This window comes from Staurois parvus, unplaced genomic scaffold, assembly GCF_062004578.1.
Source record: "Staurois parvus isolate SC_StPar_1 unplaced genomic scaffold, SC_StPar_1.0 ptg000315l, whole genome shotgun sequence".
NCBI lineage: Eukaryota > Metazoa > Chordata > Amphibia > Anura > Ranidae > Staurois > Staurois parvus.
The window spans coordinates 2,607,455-2,625,231 of NW_028318111.1; positions in this window are offsets into that span (position 1 = coordinate 2,607,455).

The following is a 17,777-nucleotide window of genomic DNA, read 5'->3' on the forward strand; positions in this document are numbered from 1 at the left end:
GCCAGGTCTGTACATCATATGGACCTGACAGGGGGGGGGGTTTACACACAAAGTGACTGGTGCTTCAAATCTTCACCGTCGTGCAGGCCACCCACCAGGGGCAGTCTGATAACTCATGGGGCCCCTGGGCAATAGGGGATCATGGGGCCCTTGTGTCCTTGCCCAAACTCAAAAAAGCCTATGAAAAAGGTATCAGGGGCATCTCATAGGGCCCCCTACTGACCCCGGGCCCTCGGGCAGTGGCCGAGTTTCCAAATGGTCAGTCCGCCCCTGCCACCCACATAAATATAGCCCTCTTACCAGAACCAAAGACCTTACAACCAAGGTCTAACAGCGCTAGATGAGAAAACCCAATTCGGGATGGATGGACCAAAAGCTTGTGCATCCAGTGGCAATCAGTCTCCACAACGGGTGCTTTATGCCCCACTCATACCTCCACTGTCAGATAAACCTCCAAGTGGGTCTACAACAATCACCATGTCCATATGAAACAAGGAGAGGAACCGCTCATGGTACAGCTTGCACAATTAATTTATTGATAAAATTGAAGAAATATACTTACAAACATTAAAAGTCAAGAAGGATGTCAAATACAAAATATCCAGTGCCCCGGCAGGCATGGTGACGTCACCACGAAGACTCCACCCAGCGCGTTTCATCGTAATGGACGTCGTCACTGGGGCACCCGTAGTGGAAATTGAGATGTTTGCCACTTTATTGGATTGTTTCCGTCACTTTTGCAATGATATGAATTTATTATTATTGATATTATTTATATTAGCAGTTTATCAAATCACTAATCAAAAACAATACATTCTTAGATGTGGAGGCGGCATTAGTTTCCTTTTTGGGAGGGGGGGGCTTTTTTTCTTTATTTGACTGGTGATCTGGCCAGCAAATCTGTTATTTTTCAAACTCTTATAACCAACCAATCTGTTCAGCAGAGGTGGCAGTTAGGGTGCTGAGACAAACCATTAACCACTGACAGGGGTGCTTACAATGATCATCTTTTATTCATTTATGTAAAACCGTTATCCCCAAAAAAAATCCCAAAGGGAAAAGTATTTTATTGTCACTACTTAAAAAGTGTTAGCTGAAGTTCAGCTTTAAAGTGGTTGAAAGTTGAAATATGAACAAAACATACCCCTCTATAGTGTGTACTTGTCTCAATTCAAAGCACTAAGGGGTTGATCTGCTTAAACTGGAGAGTGCAAAATCTGGTGCAGTTCTGCATAGAAACCAATCAGCTTCCAGGTTTTATTATCAAAGCTTAACTGAACAAACTGAAGTTAGAAGCCGATTGGTTACCATGCACAGCTGCACCAGATATTGCACTCTCCAGATTCAGTAAATCAACCCCAATGTGTCATTTCTGTCTGCTGCTTCATTCCTCTGCTATCTGCATGAATCACTGCTGACATGTTTTCCTGACACCAAGAGAAAAAAGGTTACAAAGGAGGGATCTCCAGCACACAGCCTGTGATTGACAGCCTGAGCTCTGTTCCTGTGAGCTGTGTGGAGGGGGAGGGGGTGTCCCTTCCAATCAGCTATCAGAACTCTCCTCACTGAGCTCTGCAGAATGTAACCATCTTTTTTTTCTGACAACTCATACAATCTTTATGCATTCTGGACTTTGAAGGAATGAGAAGAGAATACTCAGATAAACAGGTACAACTTATGTCGGAGGATTTGTTTAATCAACCGAGGATAGTGACTTCGTTTGGTATATGGAGGGGTTTACCAAACTTTTTTTGTGAAGTCTATCTAAATCTGCAAGTGCATCAAACACTACCCACTCCCCAGAATGACAATGGTCCAAGGTGTCTCCATTGCTTCTCTATCCAGAGTGGAGACACCCCATAGACAGGAAGTGTGTTACTGGTCAGATCACCAAAAAAAGCAAATTCAGCCACAACATCTGCACCTACATTTTTGTTTTTTTCATAATTTAGTTACATTTTAAATGTGGGTCAAATCAACCCTTGTGGAACATTATACAGATATTAGCACTTACAGAGAACTTCTGTCTCGAGGGGCGGACTTACCATTTGGGAACTCGGGCACTGCGCGAGGGCCCGGGGTCAGTAGGGGGCCCCATGAAATGCTCCTTGTACCTTTCATAGGCTTTTTTGAGTGTGGTTTGAGTGTGGGCGAGGACACAGGGGCCCCATGATCCCCTGATGCCTGGGGGCCCCATGAGTTGTCAGTCCGCCCCTGTCTGTCTCTATTTAAAAGGTCCCTATACAGATGGGGATCCCGATGTCTATGATAGTTTATTGCATGAATGTTTTATCATAGGTCAAAACCAATACTTAAAGTGGTTCTAAAGCCTGAAGGTTTTTCACTTTAATGAATTCTATGTTCTATTCTGTGTCACAGACTCGCCCCCCCAACCCCCCATATACTTACCTGAGCACCAACGCATTCTAGCGCCGTGCATGAGAGCTGCGGCTCCCCTGGCTTTGTCCCTCCTCACTGGGCAGCCATTGGCTCACACTCCTGTCATTCAACTCCAGTGACAAGGGAGGGGCGGGACCGAGTTCCACTGTCAATAGATGCCGCAGCAGGATTCAGGAGCAAGCCCACACGAGTGCCCCATGGAAATCGGCTTCCTATTGGGGGCACGAGCAAGAGAGGAGGAGCCAGGAGCACCGGTAGGGGACCTGAAAAGAGGAGGATCGGGGACGCTCCGTGCAATTCTATTGCACAGAGCAGGTAAGTCGTTATACTTACCTGAGCCCCATCGCAATCCAGCGCCATGCATGAGAGCTGCAGCTCCCCTGACTTTGTCCCTCCTCACTGGGCAGCCATTGGCTCACGCTCCTGTCATTCAACTCCAGTGATAACGGAGGGCGGGGCCAAGTCCCATTGTCAATAGATGCCACAGCAGGATTCAGGAGCAAGCCTACACGAGTGCCCCATGGAAATCGGCTTCCTATTGGGGGCACGAGCAAGAGAGGAGGAGCCAGGAGCACCGGTAGGGGACCTGAAAAGAGGAGGATCGGGGACGCTCCGTGCAATTCTATTGCACAGAACAGGTAAGTCCTTATACTTACCTAAGCCCCGTCGCAATCCAGCGCCAGGCATGAGAGCTGCGGCTCCCCTGGCTTTGTCCCTCCTCACTGGGCAGCCATTGGCTCACGCTCCAGTCATTCAACTCCAGTGAGAATGGAGGGGCGGGATCGAGTCCCACTGTCAATAGATGCCGAAGCAGGATTCGGGAGCAAACCCGCACGAGTGCCCCATGGGAATCAGCTTCCTATTGGGGGCAGAACCAAGAGAGAAGGAGCCAGGAGCAACAGCAGGGAAACTGAAAAGAGGAGTAACGGCAGCGCTCTGAGCAGGTAAGAATAGACTTGTTTGTTATTTAAAAAAAAATCCCTTTACATCCACTTTAAGTATAACTAATCCTCAGTTCACACTAGAAGGCAGGGCAGGGAAACCCATGTTCCGTGCATGTTTCCCGCACTGTGCTCAGATCGCACTGACAGCCGCTGTAGATCGCAAGGAATGACACCCCAAATGCAGGTCGTGAACAAAGTGCACTTGCCTTCCCCCGGATTGTATGGTACAAAACAATCATGCGATCCAGTTGCAGTGTGTTCCCAAAATTGCTGCATGCACGACTTTGGTGTTCAAAATGAATGGGCTCAAAACACAACACACGAAATTGGATGTGAATTGTACAGGAATATGGTGCGGTTCCTGAGTACAGGACACAGGAATGCATTCATAGCCCCCGGGTTATATACTGCCACCTTCAGGTGAATGGACACAGGCAAAAACTTCATTGGGTCTGGCCCATCCCACTCTGTGTACTTCCAATTTTCTGCTACTGTCTTTGGGTGATGGACACCTTCTCCTCTTGGAAAATAATTTCCTACTATTTTCTCACCAGATTTATTACCTCCTTTGACTGAAACTTCTGTTAAGATTTTACTACTTACTGCCTTATGGCCAACTAGAAATTTCCAGGTTGGTCACCCTCGAGTACACCTTGGCAACTGTACCAGGAGCCCATGGAAAAGTGCAGCCAGCCAGTTCCAGTGCTATGATGCATTCCTATGGCAGCCAGACCCTCCAAGAGTATGCCCACCATGATGATGGAAGCCTGAACCCTGTATGTCCAAACTCCTCTTTTTGTAGTTTTTAGATAGCAAGGAGGGTGGTTAGAACCTCTGTCTGTTTTTTTTTTTTCTGTGACGCTGTTAGGGAGAGTCACCCTATTTGTCCTGTTTACCATTATTATTAATATTATTATTATACAGGATTTATATCGCGCCAACAGTTTGCTCAGCGCTTTACAATATAATGGGAGACAATACAGTTCAATACAAGAGGGTTAGGAGGGCCCTGATCCTTGGAGCTTACAATCTAAGAGGGAGGGGCTAGTGGTACAAAAAGGTAGTAACTGTGGGGGATGGACTGGTTGGAAGAGTAGAAGATTTCATTATTAGCTGAGGGCCGGATAGACTTTCCTGAAGAGATAGGTTTTCAGAGATCACCTAAAAGTGAGCACAGTAAGCGATAGTCTGATAAATTGGGGAAGAGAGTACCAGAGGATGGGGGAAGCTCTGGAGAAGTCCTGGAGACGAGCATGGGAGGAGGAGACAAGGGAGCTAGAGAGTAAGAGGTCTTGTGAGAATGAAGGTGAAAGAAAATCCCAAATTTTGGGTTGTCTCCAGAACAATGTTAGAGGGGAAACCTTCCAATGGGGACACTAGTTCTGGTGACAACCAGAGATTTTCTCACTTTGGAGGGATTTTCTCTCACTTCCTGTTTTGAGTATGGGAGAGGAAGTGAAAGGAAAACTCTCGTTAGCTTCTCTTGATACCTTTTGTGAAATATACATTTGGACTAAAACTCTTGAAGTGTCATGAACTTTTATTCAATGTGTTCTGGGCAAATGCCTTCTCCTTCATCAGGTCTGACTTAGTGGATATTATTGGACGAACAGTAAATTGCAGTTAGAATACCTGTGATTTTTCGGCTTGATCAGAGCTGTCAAATCTGTTAGCTTGCCCAACCAAACCCTTGAAATGCTTTGGATTCTCTTCATACTATTTATCAGAAATCCTAATCACAACTTATTATTAGCCCAATCGTATCCACTACTAGCCCTGATGAAGAGGACTAAATTCCCTCGAAACGCATTGGCTTCTCTTGGTACTCTTTGTCAAATAAACTTTGAGTTGAAACTTTTGAAGCATTATAAACTTTTATACAACATGATTTTGGGAAATGCCTCCCCCTTCATCAGGACTGAAGTAGTGGATTTCACTGAATTAACAGCAAGTCGTGATTAGAATATCTGTGATATTAGGCTTGATCACAGCTGTCAAATCTGTTAGCTTGCCAAACCAGAACCCAGAAACACATTGGTTTCTCTTAGTGCTCTTTGTTAAAAGTCCTAATGACAAGTCACCTATTTAGACTAGTTTAGCCCTGATGAAGGGGGAGCAGGGGCGGACTGACTATTTGGAAACTCGGGCACTGCCCGAGGGCCCGGGGTCAGTAGGGGGCCCATGAGATGCCCCTGGTACCGTTTTCATAGGCTTTTTTGAGTTTGGGCAAAGACACAGGGGCCCCATGATCCCCTATTGCCCGGGGGCCCCATGAGTTGTCAGTCCGCCCCTGAGGGGGAGTCATTTCTCCCGAAACATTTTGGCTTCTCTTGATACTTTTTGTCAAATACAAATTTGGACTGAAACTTTTGAAGTGTCATGAAATTTTATACTGGCCGCTCCTCAGCGCTCACCCCAAAGCTTCAATAGTAGACAACTAGGGGACCTTTAACCACATCCCGCCTGGCCTATAGCAAACTGATGGCCAGGCAGGACTTTCGTCATTTTGGGTGGACATCATATGACATCTTCCTGGACCAGGGTGCACTGTGGGTGCGATCTGTCACTGACTGTGTCCACCAGACACAGCCGATGACTGATCGGTGTACTGGCCCGCTGCTGGTACAATGTGATTGCTGCTTCCAATCACTGCAGATCACCTGCCAATTGTAAACAATGAATGGCTTTGATTCAAGCCATTCATTGTGTACAATTGTGTTGCTAGTTGTAATTGGTCACATTGATCACATGGTACAGACAGAGCCAATCACAGCCCATCTGTACCATTTTATTTTATTATTTATTACAGGTACTTATATAGCTCTGTCAATTTACGCAGCGCTTTACATATATATTGTACATTCACATCAGTCCCTGACCCTCAAGGGGTGTACAATCTAAGGTCCCTAACTCACATTCATACATACACATACTAGGGATAATTTAGACAGGATCCAATTAACCTACCAGCATGTCTTTGGAGTGTGGCAGGAAACCGGAGTACCCGGAGGAAACCCACGCAGTCACAGGGAGAACATGCAAACTCCAGGCAGGTGGTGCCGCAGTTGGGATTTGAACCGACGACCCGAGTACTGCCAGGCGGAAGTGCTAACCATTTAGCCACTGTGCAGCCCAGTGTCTTAACATTTGCGATTTGCTGCTGAGTGATTTCTAAACGCAGTTCCTGCATTACTTTTTCTGCAGTTTTGTTGCGATTTCACCTACATAGAATATAATGGAAAATCGCAATGCAAATGGCAAGAAATTATTGAAAATCTTCACAAGTAGCAATAAAGTCTTCAGAAATTGCACCTGAAATCTCGCTGAAATTGCAAACAAAACGCACAATTTTAAATCGTATCGGTGTGACCGGTGACTAAAGTAAGAGGAAATGACATCGCTGACAGTTGCTTGTTACTTAGGGTTCCAGGCAATGAACTAGCCATTTCACATAATGCAAACCCATAATTAGCAGCTATCTCTGATGTCACGGGACAGACTCAGGTATTCAGTAGTTGTCCCTGGAAATACCCCTGGCGTCCAGTAAAGACCCGACTCTCACATTCATACATACACATACTAGGAACAATTTAGACAGGATCCAATTCACCTACCAGCAGGTCTTTGGAGTGATTAGCTGTGACCAAGCCTAGCTAATCACAACAAAACACACTGAATACATCGAAATTCCCTGCTATAAGCAATCATAATGTGTAAAAAAAAAACAACAATTCCTGATCCCTTCCCCAGAGTCGTATAATGTCACTGTGGTAACATCATATGCTTTGCTGAGAGTGTTTTAAAAAAATCGTAGAAAAAAATGTAATAAAAAAGAATGAAAACAAAGTATTAAAATTTTTTTGTTTTGTTTCTTTTTTTCGTACTGTCACCAGTCAGTGTCCCTGATCGCTGCCACACCAGTTATATGATAACGATGTACTGCACTGGTGACCGTATTTAAAAAAAAAATGAAAATTTTTATTCAATGTCTTAATTTTCCAAGAAATTATGACAAAAAATTACAACTTCAAAAAACTCACCATGTCTCTTACTAAATACCTTGGACGGTCTACTTTCCAAAAAGGGGTCATTTGGGGGATACTTGTACTGTCCTGACATTTTTGGGCCTCGGAATTAGATCAGTTGTCAGTACATCAGGATTGATTGATTTTCAGATATATCCCATAGTTTGCGGACTTTCCTACAGACTAAATAATATACACTGATTTGGGATATTTTCACCAAAGAAATGTAACAGCATACATTTTGACCTAAGGCTAGGTTCACACTAGCTTTGTCAGCAGGCGTCAGACAAGCGTTTGGGAAGCGTTTTTAACGTTTCTCAAACGCCTATGAAAATTCTGCACATGGCAGCGCACAGAGCTGTTCACACGGAAGCGTTACCGTCGCGTTGCGGCAAAACTGGCTCCTCATGTCGAGTCAGGAGGAGTTAAAGCCTCCCATTCAAGTCTTTGGTGCTGCTCCTCAAACGCCTGGCAGGTGTTTGCGGGGCATTTGTGAGGCGATTGCGGAGCGTTAATACCATTTAACTTCATTATAGGCGTTTGTGGTGCGGTTTTAACGCTTGGTAAACGCCTATCAAACGCCTCAAAACTGCGCATAGGGTGTTGGGGGAGTGTTAAAAAAGCTTCCCAAACGCCTAACGCTATAGGGCGTTTGGCAAGAATTAGAAAAAAGTCTAGTGTGAACGAGCCCTAAAATCATGAAGAACGTTTATTTATTTGCAGATTTTCATAACAGAAACGAAGAAAAACGTGGGTTTTTTTTTTTCAAACTTTTGGTCTTTTTTTTTCTTTATTTATCACAAAATAAAAAACTCAGCGGTGATTAACCTCTACCATACCGGGCAATTTACACCTTCCTGCCCAGGCCAGTTTTCAGGTTTCAGCGCTCTCACACTTTGAATGACAATTGCGCGGTCATACAACATTGTACCCAAACTAAAATTTTATCATTTTCTTCACACAACTAGAGCTTTCTTTTGGTGGTATTTTAACACCGCCGGGGGTTTTATTTTTTGCTAAATTAACAAAAAAGATCGAAGATTTTGAAAAAAAAACACGTTTTTCTTTGTTTCTGTTATAAAAGTTTGCAAATAAATAATAGTTCTTCATAAATTTAGGCCAAGATGTATTCTGCTACATGTCTTTGGGGAAAATAACCCAAATTAGGATGTATTATTTAGTTTGTAGGAAAGTTATAGAGTTCACAAACTACGGTATAGATCTGAATATTGATCAATCCTGAAGTACTGACAGCCAATCTAATTTCTTGAGGTCCAAGAATGTCAGAACAGTACAGATATCCCCCAAATGTCAGGACAGTACAGATATCCCCCAAATGTCAGAACAGTACAGATATCCCCCAAATGTCAGGACAGTACAGATATCCCCCAAATGTCAGAACAGTACAGATATCCCCCAAATGTCAGAACAGTACAGATATCCCCCAAATGTCAGAACAGTACAGATATCCCCCAAATGTCAGAACAGTACAGATATCCCCCAAATGTCAGAACAGTACAGATATCCCCCAAATGTCAGGACAGTACAGATATCCCCCAAATGTCAGAACAGTACAGATATCCCCCAAATGTCAGGACAGTACAGATATCCCCCAAACGTCAGGACAGTACAGATATCCCCCAAATGTCAGGACAGTACAGATATCCCCCAAATGAACACTTTTTGCAAAGTAGACAGTCCGACGTACTTCATAAGAGGCATAGCGAGTTTTTGAAGTTGTATTTTTTTGTCATAATTTTTCGGAAAATGAAAAAAAAAAAAAAATTTCACTATTTTTTTTTACATACTGTCACCAGTGCAGTACAGCGTCATCATATAACTGGCATGGCGGTGATCATGGACACTGACTGGTGACAGTGTGAAAAAAAAAAAATATATATATTTTTTTTATTTAAAATTTTTTATTAAATTTTTTTTCTTTTTTTTAAGATTTTCTTTTCGTATTTCACTATGACCAAAGTAGTACAATGTTACCATAGTAACATTGTACTACTTTGGAGAAGTGATCAGTATTTTTTTTTTTTTTAACACAATTTGCTTATAGCAAAGAATTACTTTGCTATAAGCAAGCATTTACCTGAATGACATCGATTCATTTAGGGTTTTTTTATTTTTGTGCTTAGCTGTGATTTGGCCACAGCTAATCACATGACATGTGCATGTGATTAGCTGTGACCATTCACAGCTAGACACTAGTATACAATGGATGGCATGCATGAAGCCATCCATTGTATACAACTGTCATGTGACCTGCTGTGATTGGTCACAGCAGGTCACATGGTACCGGCAACGGGGCCGGTACTCAGATCTGTCATCGGCCGTGTCCGAGGTACACAGCCGGTGACAGATCGCGCCGCTGCGAGGCTCTGCAAGCGCGCGAACTGCGCATATGCGGGAGGCCTCCCGGAAATCTAATACATTTTTGCGGACGCCATTTGGCCATAGGCCGGGCGTCAAATGGTTAAATACCCCCAAATGAAAGCTCTATTTGTGTAAAAAATTGATAAAAATGTAGTTTTAGTACAGTGTTGCACAACCGCGCAATTGTCATTAAAAATGCGATAGCGCCGAAAGCTGAAAGTTGGCCTGGGCAGGAAGGAGGTAAAAGTGCCCGGTATGGAAGCGGTTAATTTCCACTTTTGTTGTATCTGCCGCACGGCGGTAATTAAGCCAGCTCTATTTTCTCTATTGCCATATAAATGGAAGGAAAACGTACAAAATCCTGCAGCCTCATAGAACTCTGTTATTACCTCGGTCCCCGCCGCTTGCACAGGACAGAAGATTAAACTTGTTTTTCATTTTCTTCCCCTATAAAACCAAAAATAGAGAATCCACAAAGTCTCCTTTTTGGTGTGTACCGAGAACAGGACATTTTTATGCGTATAGATCTGACCTCGTTAGCTTCCTGCGAGTGTTAATTTTTCATGTTAATTTTCTTGTTCGCTGCAAAACATATATCCGTTACAAATCATTTGCTGCGTTTAATAGGTGTATTTTTTTTTTTTTTGGGGTAATAGGTTGAAAGTTCCTGTACTTTCTTATTTTTATCAGCTTTAAAAAAATTGATGTTGGTAAAGAAAAAACACGCTTGCACAGATTTGCGTCTGTATTTTTCCGTAAAGGCGGAACACGGAGCCATAATTATAACACGGTTCTGTAGCATGCCGGCTCACTCTGCGGTTTGAAAAAGCGAACGGTCGCCACACCCCTCGCCTTAGAGTATAGACAGAGGGGAGAGAGCTGGAGAGGACTGCAGATGTTGTGTTAAAGTTGTTCCTTCACAGAATCTCCCAGATTTTGCAGAATGTTAAAGTGGATCTAAAATCAATCAATAACATTTCATACGTTTAACATGATTATATTTTGCGTTGTCTAGATTATCCCTCTCCTCTTCATCAACATGCTGATGAACATTGTAAATGTATTTATTTTAGTTATTTCAGGTACTTATATAGCGCCGTCAATTTACGCAGCACTTTACATATATATGTGAAGTATATATAATATATTATAATATATATATTATATATATAATATATTATAATATAATATGTAATATATTATAATATATATATATTATATATAAGAAATATTATACATTCACATCAGTCCCTAACCCTCAAGGGGTGTACAATCTAAGGTCCCTAACCCTCAAGGGGCGTACAATCTAAAGTCCCTAACCCTCAAGGGGTGTACAATCTAAGGTCCCTGACCCTCAAGGGGCGTACAATCTAAAGTCCCTAACCCTCAAGGGGTGTACAATCTAAGGTCCCTAACCCTCAAGGGGTGTACAATCTAAGGTCCCTAACCCTCAAGGGGTGTACAATCTAAGGTCCCTAACCCTCAAGGGGTGTACAATCTAAGGTCCCTAACTCACATTCATACATACACATACTAGGGACAATTTAGACAGGATCCAATTAACCTACCAGCATGTCTTTGGAGTGTGGGAGGAAACCGGAGCACCCGGAGGAAACCCACACAAGCACAGGGAGAACATGCAAACTCCATGCAGGAGTCGCCATGGTCAGGAATCGAACCCATGACCCATTTACTGCAAGGCAGACGTGCTAGCCACTAAGCCACTGTGCCGCCCCAATAAAACCTTTCCATTTTTATTACATCAACAAGAACAGAAAGGGTGTAAACGCCTAGTGCGTCATCTTTGGGTACTTTATTGGTGAAATAGATAAAAACATACTCACAAGCCCAGCTATTGCTCTGAGGAAGGGGGCCAGAGTCCCCCGAAACGCGGCCGCTTGCTACGTCATTTATTTGTCAGTCCCACTGGACAGGAGGCGAATGCACTTCGTGTCCATATACTTTAACCACTTCCCCGCCGCCCTATAGTAGAACTACTGCTACAGGGTGGCAGTGCTGCGCAAAATCACGTAAATATACGCAATTTGCATTTCTGGGTAGGTGGCACACGCACGTGCGCCACCATTGGCAGCTACGGATGTCAATCACCGGGTCCCAGCTGGCACCCACACTGACAGGGGGGAGACCTGTATGTAAACATCACAGGTCTCTCTCCTGCCAGCAAGAACCTGTTACTGTGTATTTCTCTGCACAGAAGAGAAATACACAGCAGCATGTTTCCCTAGTAAAACACACACAGCACACAGTTAACCCTTTGATCGCCCCAGATGTTAACCCCTTCCTGCCCAGCGCCATTAGTAGAATATTAAAGTTGTTCCTTACTTCACAGAATCTCCCAGATTTTGCAGAATGTTAAAGTGGATCTAAAATCAATCAATAACATTTCATACGTTTAACCTGATTATATTGTGCATTCCCTAGTTTATCCCTCCCCTACGTATATATATACGTGATTTGGATTTCTGGGTAGGGGGCTCACGCGTGTGTGCCACTCTACCTGTGCCGCCATTGGCAGCTATGGATGTTAATCACCGGGTCCCGGCCAGGGATTCCCTGCTGGCACCCACACTGACAGGGGGGAGACCTATATGTAAACAACACAGGTCTCTCTCTGCTAGCAAGAACATGCTGCTGTGTATTTCTCTGCGCAGCAGAGAAATACACAGCAGCATGTTTCCCTAGTAAAACATACACAGCGCACAGTTAACCCTTTGATCGCCCCAGATGTTAACCCCTTCCTGCCTAGTGCCATTAGTACAGTGTCAGTGCTTTTTATTAGCATTGATCACTGTATTAGTGTCCCCAAGTGTCAGAATGCCCGCCGCAGTCCCGCTATAAGTCGCTGATCGCCGCCATTACTAGTATTAAAAAAAACAAATTCCAGTATCTATACCACCATTTGTAAACGCTTTAAGTTTCATGTAAACCAATTAATTTACAGTTATTGGGATTTTTTTATAGCAAAGACATGGAGCAGAATACATTTTAGCCTAAATTTATATTTAAATTTTTTTACTGGATGTTTAATAGCAAAAAGTCAAAAATATAGTTTTTTTTCTCAAAATTGTCGGTATTTTTCTGTTTATAGCGCAAAAAATAAAAGACACAGAGGTGATCAAATACCACTGAAAGAAAGCTCTATTTGTGGAAAAAAAGGGACATACATATTATCTGGGTGCATGGCATGACCGCGCAATTGTCAGTTCAAGAAACGCAGCGCCGTATTGCAAAAAGTGGCATGGTCAGGATGGGTGTAAATCCTCTGGAGGGCGAGGGGTTAATGCCTTTAGCCTCCTGGGCTTGTATGTTTTTATCTATTTCACCAATAAAGTACCCAAAGATAATGCACTAGGCGTTTACACCCTTTCTGTAGTACTGGAATTCCCCGATTCGAGGAAGGCTGCACCACCTCCATGTCAAGTTTGGGTTGGCTCATGTCTACATTTAAATATGGGGGCTCCTACCATTTGAGTGCCGAAGTGTCAAGTTTGTTCTTTGTCATATGTCATTTTTATTATATACCTTTTTGTTTTTTTGACCCAGTGATGTCATTACTGGGTCTCTGTGCTTTCCTATGCAATACAGGAAGATCATGGCTGGTGGGAGGGGCTGTGCATAGCTTTCTGAAAATAACAGGCTGTATTAGGTAACATCTACATGTGACACTAAGCCTCCACGATTGAAAGAACTGAACAACAATGAACGAAAGGGGTGGGCCAGGGACACTAAGGCTAGAGAACAAAGATCTAGATGATGCTGGACGTTCCCCAGCTAGGAATATTGTGGGCACTATCTGACTTGAAATCGGAGTGAAATCAGAGTAAGACATTTCAGTCCAGGAGAGGAGTCTGTACAACTGTGCAAGACTGAAGGGAAGGCTGGAGTTCGGCTCTAAACAAGAACATCTGCTTTTATCAGGTCAAATTCACGTTCCAAAAATAGTACGGGTTACATAGAGGCTTTGAAGCCGGGCCTCCTCCATCTTGGCAGCAGAGGGTTTAAAGGTATAAGTTGCTCAGCAGGGGCGGACTGACAACTCATGGGGCCCCCGAGCAATAGGGAATCATGGGGCCCCTGTGTCCTTGCCCAAACTCAAAAAAGCCTATGAAAAAGGTACCAGGGGCATCTCATGAGGCCCCCTACTAACCCCGGGCCCTCGGGCAGTGCCCGAGTTTCCAAATGGTCAGTCCACCCCTGGGTGTGGGATAGAAGACTATATGCTGATGGTATGGTGCAGTCCACATTAAAGTCAACCTCATGGACAAAGCACAGACTCACTAGTTACTCTGAAACCTTAAACAAAAGAAACATGGAAAATGCAACCGCAATGCTAGCTGCCTGGCTGTCATGCTGCCCTGTGGTATGGAAGACGTATGCAGATAAGGACTTCTGTCATTCCTTAATTCTTCTCCTCTCCTTATTTTTTTGTGTATCAGTGACAATTAGAAAAGTGTTGGACAGGGATTTTGTTTCCAAGTAGAACAATCTTGTCTCCAAATATCACCAAAACCATACTCTCCGCTCCTCGCACGACTTCCTGCTTTTTAATTAACTTGCATAGGTTGTTTAATGGCTTCCCATTACTCAACAGATAAAATTCAAAACATTAACAATAATATATAAAGCCATTTATAACTCCGCCACAAATTACATCACCGATCTTGTCTCCAAATCTCACCCAAACCGTACTCTTCGCTCCTCGCATGATCTCCTGCTCTCTAGCTCCCTTGTCTCCTCCTCCCATGCTTGTCTCCAGGACTTCTCCTGAGCTTCCCCTATCCTCTGGAACTCTCTACCCCAATTTTTCAGACTACTCTGCTCACTTTTAGGCGATCTCTGAAAACCTATCTCTTCAGGGAAGCGTATCCTGCCCTCAGCTAATACTGGAATCTTCTACTCTTCCTACCAGTCCATCCCCCACAGTTATTACCTTTTGTACCACTAGCCCCTCCCTCCTAGATTGTAAGCTCCAAGGATCAGGGCCCTCCTAACCCTCTTGTGAAAAAGGTACCAGGGGCATCTCATGGGGCCCCCTACTGACCCCGGGCCCTCAATAGGGGATCATGGGGCCCCTGTGTCCTTGCCCAAACTCGAAAAAGTCTATGAAAAAGGTACCAGGGGCATCTCATGGAGACCCCTACTGACCCCGGGCCCTCAATAGGGGATTATGGGGCCCCTGTGTCCTTGCCCAAACTCAAAAAAGCCTATGAAAAAGGTACCAGGGTCATCTCATGAGGCCCCCTACTGACCCCGGGTCCTCAACAGGGGATCATGGGACCCCTGTGTCCTTGCCCAAACTCAAAAAAGCCTTTGAAAAAGGTACCAGGGGCATCTCATGGGGCCCCCTACTGACCCCGGGCCCTCGGGCAGTGCCCGAGTTTCCAAATGGTCAGTCCGCCCCTGTTGCTCAGTGAGTTACTGTTGGTGTGTGGGAGATAACACCATAATCAGTGATGGGTTTCTTCTACTAAACTTCCAGAGACAAACACAACAGTGGTATCACCATACAAAAAGAGGGCCGGCCACAACTGAAAGAGTTGAATATTCACGTTACTATAACTGTACTGATTACAGATTCACTCATTATTCACCTGGCCATAAGCTACGTGAATCTTCACCGCTTCATGATGGTCTGAAATCTGCAACCCGTGTGGCCCTCTCACCCGACATCCTTTGATTGGCCCCTATTGTCTCCCCTGCCCTCTACTCCAGGTGATCAGGCGCAGGACTGTGATCGCTCTGCTCTGCACCTGGCACCAGAATTTTGACAGATCTAAAACCAGAAAGAGCTCATAGCTGAGCGCTTCCATGTTCACACTGCAGAGGAGATCCAAGAAACTGAAGTTGCCCGAGCTCCTCACACTTGCAATCCAGACATCGTTTGTGGTCCAGGGCTGCCCAACAACCTGGGAACCACCTAGTGGGGGTTTGGTGTGGTGGCGGGCGGTACTCGTGAGCAAAGTAAACGTGACCAGGAGGCTCTATAGCTGCCCAGATCATTTCTATACAAATGCCAGGGTCCGGCTGACCAGCACAGAAAAAAGCTCACGGCTGCTACTGTAGTTGTGATCTTGTCAACCTGTTCTGATTTTGAACAACTTCGAGGTGCAGAGGGGAATCCTCCCTACTGGGCTATTGTATTCTGACAGAGGGGAGACTCCCCCCACTGTCAGATTACACAGATCAGAGCTACAGTCCTTGGCTGCAGCAACTTTTATCCGATCGGGCGGTGGGCAGAATATGAACAGTAGATTGATTTTGTTCAGCTGCAGTGGCCACACGTGGATTGGAATTCGGCCAGTCCCTGCTGAACTGGCTCAATGTTGATCCATCTATGGCCACCTGAAGGCCGGGATCACACTATAGCAGACAGCTGCCGGAGCACTTTACTACTTCAGCAGCTGTTCCAGGCTGCAGTAGGAGGGGGCGGTGCGGTGAGCGATTCAGCGCATCATGCAGCTCCCTTATTTTGTACAAACTTTATGTGAAGTGAACAAAACATACACTTCATTCATGGCACTGTAGATCAGCACGATGCGCTGCACTGCCATACAGTGTCATGCGATTCTGTATGGTGCGGCGCAATGTAATGCAGCATGTCTGCATTTTATCGCAGCACCCTGAAGCGCAGCTCTGGGCCGTGTTGCACTGTGAATGGGACACACAGGAAACAATTGCTTTCTCTGTGTCCATGCACTGACCTGTGTTTTAACAGTGCACTAAAATGCAGCAGTGTGAATTGGCAATGAGACTACGCTGGCTGCGGGGTGACAACGCTGCTGAGAAATTGTACTGCAAAAATAATGTTGTCACCGTTATACAAGAAATGGATTATCAACAGCAACAGACAGACTGCTTCATATAGATCCCTTATTTTATTTGTCCAGAGTTCCACTTGAAGTGATTTCCTTGCCTCTGCTTTTGTTTTAGAATGTATTGTTTGGAATTCAAAATAATGTTCCATAAGTGCCCGGTCACACCGGTGCGATTTCAGGTGCAATTTGCGAATTGAAATCTCACCTTAAATAGCATCATATGAATGTGAACGTCAGTGTTATTTATTTATTTATTTCAGGTACTTATATAGCGCCATCAATTTACACAGCACTTTACATATATATTGTACACTCACATCAGTCCCTAACCCTCAAGGGGTGTACAATCTAAGGTCCCTAACTCACATTCATACATACACATACTAGGGACAATTTAGACAGGAGCCAATTCACCTACCAGCATGTCTTTGGAGTGTGGGAGGAAACCGGAGTACCCGGAGGAAACCCACGCAGGCACAGGGAGAACATGCAAACTCCATGCAGGTGGTGCCATAGCCGGGATTTGAACCAACGACACCAGTGCTGCCAGGCGGAAGTGCTAACCATTTCTCCACTGTGCAGCCCAGTGTCTTATCATTTGCGATTTGCTGCAGAGTGATTTCTAAATGTAGTTCCTGCATTACTTTTTCTGCAGTTTTGTTGCGATTTCACCTGCATAGAATATAATGGAAATCGCAATGCAAATGGAGAGAAATTATTTAAAATCTTTACAAGTAGCAATAAAGTCTTCAGAAATTGCACCTGAAATCTCGCTGAAATTGCAAACAAAACGCACGATTTTAAATCGTATCGGTGTGACCGGTGACTAAAGTAAGAGGAAATGACATCCGTCGCTGACAGTTGCTTGCTACTTAGGGTTCCAGGCAATGAACTAGCCATTTCACATAATGCAAACCCATAGTTAGCAGCTATCTCTGATATCACGGGACAGACTCAGGTATTCAGTAGTTGTCCCTGGAAATACCCCTGGCGTCCAGTAAAGACCCGACTAGAATATCTTTTGCTCTTTTTAGATTTTCATGTCATCATCCATTTTTATGTTCCAGGATTTATTATTATTATTATTATTATTATTAATATTATAATACAGGATTTATATTATTATTATTATATAGGATTTATATTATTATTATTCAGGATTTATATTATTATTATTATACAGGATTTAT